Here is a 4884-nt window from a genome sequence, read left to right on the forward strand (position 1 = left end):
TTATAGATATGTAAGTTTATGTTTGTTCTGATAATTTCTGTCTTTTGTGCATCCATTCAGAAACTTGGAGCTATTCAGAATGATAAACTATCAGATTAGATGAGAACTAAAGGGCATATGAGATAGTCTGGTGTTAAAATAATCTGTAATGTCTCTGTTGTCTAATCACGTGAAACTCACTGTTTCTTAAAGGATCTCATTCTACTTTACTGGTCCTGATTGTTAGAAAATTTCATATTTGTATTGACTGAACTATCTCTCTGAAGTTTCATCTTTTATTTTTGTCACTCCTGTTCATTCTTCACCTGTATTGTAACTTGACTTCAGATATATCTACTTAATTTAATTTCTCCTGGAAGTAATAACTACCTTGTGCATATTAATGTGGTTATGACTGGATGAATGTGATATTTAATGATTCTTTAATTCACTTTTGAAAGTTTGCTTTAGAATGGCTCTTGGGATTCTAGCATAAAAAAGTTTAATTATAAGTAGTGCAGTCCCAGGATGTTAGAAGTGAAGTAACTAGTCACAGAAAGTTAAGGACCCCTGAGAGACTCTCCTGGGTGTTTATTTTATTTATTTAAAGAAAAACTTATAGCTCTGCTTAAAGCCTCTAGAAACTAAAAATTTGGATAAATTAAATTAAAAAAAAGTTCATCATATATTAAAATAAATTGTTTTTCAAACTGAAACTATTTGCATAGATATATGTCTATGTACATATTCAAAAAAACCTGTAGATCGACTATACTTCAGTAAAAAACAGTATCCATTGGGGAAAATATTTTATTGAGCTATTATTTATAGATAATAGATAAACATATAACTTTTTGAGTTTTGATAAATGTATGCATTCATGTAGCCACCACCACCAGTATATAAATGGTGTGAAGTATTTAACATTTTTTTGAAGTAAATTGCTGTCCTCTCCCCTCCTTATCCCCTGACAACCATGGATTTGCTTTCTGTCAATGTAAGTTTGAATTTCTAGGCTAATGTATACATTCTATATTACAACATATAGCTTTGATTTGTTCCACTTAATCTGATGCTTTGAAATTAATTTGAGTGTTTCAGGCATGAGTAGTTTCTTCCTTTGTGGTATTTGAAGATTTATCTACTCTACAGATTGTATAGCTATATGAGCTTGTATATTCACCACATGATAGATACCTGAACTGTCTTCAATTATTAATTATGAATTAAGCTTCTCTGAACATTTGAGTTCATGCTTTTGGTGAATATTTGTTTTCATTTCTCTTGGACATGTTCCTAGGAGTAGAATTACTCTATTGTTTGGTAAGCATATGTTTAATTGTACCAGAAGCTGACAAAGTGTTTTCCAGAGTTGATGTATTGTTTTCCTTTCTACTAGCCATGTGTGTGAGTACCAAAGTTCCACATCCTTGCTAATACTTCGTGTTGTAAATCTTTATTTTTAGCCATTAGATCATATATAGTGGAATCATCTAATTAATTTTTGCATTAGCTTTATTGAGGAATACTTGACAAAATTGTACATAAAGTGTGCTATTTGATGATATGACATACGAGTATTTGTGAAAAGACCATCAAAGAGGTTAAGTATTAACACATCCTTCACCTTGTGTGTGTGCTTTATTGCTTCAGTCATGTCTGACTCTGTGTGACCACAAGAACCATAGCCCATCAGGCTCCTCTGCCCATGGGATTCTCCAGGCAAGAACACTGGAGTGGGTTGCCATGCCCTCCTTCAGGGGATCTTCTGACCTAGGGATCGAATCCTTGTCTCTTAAGTCTCCTGCGTTGGCAGGCGGGTTCTTTACCACTAGTGCCACCTGGGAAGATACCTCCTTCACCTTACATCAGTTCAGTTCTGTTGCTCAGTCGTGTCTGACTCTTTGCGACCCCATGAACTGCAGTACACCAGGCCTCCCTGTCTATCACCAACTCCCGGAGTTCACTCAGACTCATGTCCGTTGAGTTGGTGATGCCATCTAGCCATCTCATCCTCTGTCATCCCCTTCTCCTCTTGCCCCCAATCCCTCCCAGCATCAGAGTCTTTTCCAATGAGTCAACTCTTCGCATCAGGTGGCCAAAGTACTGGAGTTTCAGCTTTAGCCTCATTCCTTCCAAAGAAATCCCAGGGCTGATCTCCTTCAGAATGGACTGGTTGGATCTCCTTGCAGTCCAAGGGACTCTCAAGAGTCTTCTCCAACACCACAGTTCAAAAGCATCAATTCTTCGGGCTCAGTTTTCTTGACAGTCCAACTCTCACATCCATACATGACCACTATTATTGTTATTTTTTTTTTTTTGGCAAGAGTGCTTAATATCTCCCTTCTTAGTAAATTTCAAGCATGCAATACAGTGTTATTAACTATAGTCACCATGCTGTACATTAGATAACTGGAGCTTATTTGTCTTGTAACTGAAGGTTTCTAGCCTTTGACCAGCATCTCTCCATCTCCCTTTTTCCCTCAGGTACTGTTTACCACCATTCTACTCTTTGCTTACGTGAGCTAGATTTTTAAAATTCTGTATAAAACTGAGATCATGCAGTTTTTTTATTTTTCTCTTTCTGGCAAATTTCACTTAGCACTTAGCATGTCCTCTAGTTTCATCTATGTTGTAGCAAATGTCAAGATTTTTTTTTTTAAGGGTGAGTAAATAATATACCATTGCATACACGTATGTTTCATCTTCTTTCTCTGTTCATTCATCATTGGACTCTTAGCTGTTTCCTTATCTTTACTATTTTGAATATTGATACCATGGATATGGGAGTCCAGATATCTCTTCAAGATGCTGATTTCATTTCCATAGGGTATATACCCAGGAGTGGAATTGCTGATCTTATGATTGTTCTATTTTTAATTTTTTTCAGGATGCTTCACATTGTTTTCTATAGTACGTGCATCCATTTACATTCCCACCACCAATGCACAAAGCTTCCCTTTTTTCCACATCCTTATCAAGGTAGTGTATGTTGTGATTCTCAAATGATATTAGTGACTTCAGCAGGGCACACTCAGGCAGACTAAATCTTTATAAGTCCTGTGGTGTCACATAGAGGTAATTTGGACCATGAAATCACCGGAGGCTATCTTCAGGTGTATTCTTTCATTTATTTTTATTTTTGGCTGTGCTGGGTCTTTGCTGCTGTGCTTGGGTTTTCTCAGTTGCAGCAAGCAGGGGCTACTTTCTAGTTGCTGTGTGCCAGACTTCTGGTTGCAGTGGCTTCTCTTGTTGCAGAGCATGTGCTCTAGGGTGCACGGGCTCAGTAGTTGTAGTGCATGGGTGTAGTTACTCCATCTTCCCAGGCAAGGGATTGAACTCATGTCTCCTGCATTGGCAGGTGGATTCTTAACCACTGAACCACCAGGGAAGTCCCTTTAGATTCTCTCTTGGTGTGCTGCTTTGCACATTGAACTCCAGTATATCAGATTGTGCTTCATAAATAAGCACAAAAAATACCATACCTTCAAAAGTTTACAGAATTGCCACTTGAGGTAGAACTCTGCATATCATGATAATCATTCTTTGTTGATGACTTTTATATTAATTTCAATTCTACTTTGTAGCTATGATTTATTAATATTAGATATGGGGTCTAGAGTACTGGATAAATTACTGTATTCTTTAGTAGCTCAGCTGGTAAAAAATCTGCCTGCAATGTAGGAGGCTCTGGTTTGATTCCTGGGTCAGGAAGATCTGCTGGAGAAGGGATAGGCTACCCACTCCAGTATTCTTGGGCTTCCCTGATGGCTCAGTTGGTAAAGAATCTGCCTGCAATGTGTGACATCTGTGTTCGATCCCTGGGTTGGGAGAAGGGAACAGCTACCCACTCCAGTATTCTGGCCTGGAGAATTCCACGGACTGTATAATTCATGGGGTCCCAAAGGATTGGACACAACTGAGCAAGCTTCACTTTTAGTTACTATGGTCATTTCAGAACTTCATTGCTAGCTTCAGTTGGAGATAGTCTGAAAATAGTAAAGGTTGCAATCAGTTTGGTTTGTCTTAATACATTTCCCTCAGGATTAATTTTCAAACTTAAGGGAAAAATGGAATTCTTTAGAGTGTTTAACTATAATAATAAGGCAGAAAATAATTGGGATTTTAAAAGAAAGTTTTAGGTATTTTTGTTCCTTCTTCTAAAATGGACATCAACTTTAAGAATATGACCTGAGTTTAACAGACTGAATAAAATAATTTCCTATTTATATACCAAATACCAAATATGGGATTCACTTCTTAGGTTCCAGTACATTAGTATAGAGATAACTTTAGCCTCTTCAGAAAAATTCCCATTCCAACATTTTAAAATTAAAACATATGCATTCCAGGCATAGAAAATGTAGAACAGTAGAGTGTTTAAAAATGTCACCTAAAGCATCACTCAAATTAATCAGCATTGATTATTTGGAATATTTTCGTTCAAACTTTAAAAAATTTTCATGTGTGAGATAACTATGAATGAATAAAAGAGTTTTGAAACTTTCTATTCTAACTATTTAGTTTCATATTTACTCATATGCTTTTTCTAGTGAAAGTGTAAGCACCTTCCTCTTTCCATTTGAACACAGCCCCTCCTCCAGGCTTCCACTGTATAAACTAAATGGGATGTAAGTCTTCTTAAAGTAAGGAAGACCGTCCTGGACATTTTTAAATGCATGAGTGAAATTAGATACTGCTACATGAATTCAATTATTACTAGGATGTCAAAACCATAAATAGGAAAAAAAAAAAAAACTGTCACCATAAATAAAGAGCCTCTTGATGAGGGTGAAAGAGGAGAGTGAAAAAGCTGGCTTAAAACTCAACATTCAAAAAGCAAAGATCATGAACTCTGGTCCTATCACTTTATGGCAAATAGACGGGGAAAGAGTGGAAACAGTG

The sequence above is a fragment of the Bison bison genome, unplaced genomic scaffold (genome assembly GCF_000754665.1).
Source record: "Bison bison bison isolate TAMUID 2011002044 unplaced genomic scaffold, Bison_UMD1.0 scf7180017864388, whole genome shotgun sequence".
Classification (NCBI taxonomy): Eukaryota; Metazoa; Chordata; class Mammalia; order Artiodactyla; family Bovidae; genus Bison; species Bison bison.